Here is a 250-nt window from a genome sequence, read left to right on the forward strand (position 1 = left end):
TTGGCGCAAGCTAGATTAAAGTGATTATTACGTTTTGAATATGGATATTTTTCTTAGAAAAACGCATCGATTCGCTACAGGAGGCCTTTGTTCACCCCCCGGAGCCGTGTGAGACACTTTTCTTTAATTGAGGGGCGCTTTTTATTTAACTTCTTTTGGACTGAAGCACTGTAACACCCGCTGAATGCCATTAAACAGCTTGAAAGATCAAAGACAATTTTTAATATAACTCTGACTGGATTCGTCTGAA

This window comes from Sinocyclocheilus anshuiensis, unplaced genomic scaffold (assembly GCF_001515605.1).
Source record: "Sinocyclocheilus anshuiensis isolate Anshui unplaced genomic scaffold, SAMN03320099.WGS_v1.1 scaffold660, whole genome shotgun sequence".
NCBI lineage: Eukaryota > Metazoa > Chordata > Actinopteri > Cypriniformes > Cyprinidae > Sinocyclocheilus > Sinocyclocheilus anshuiensis.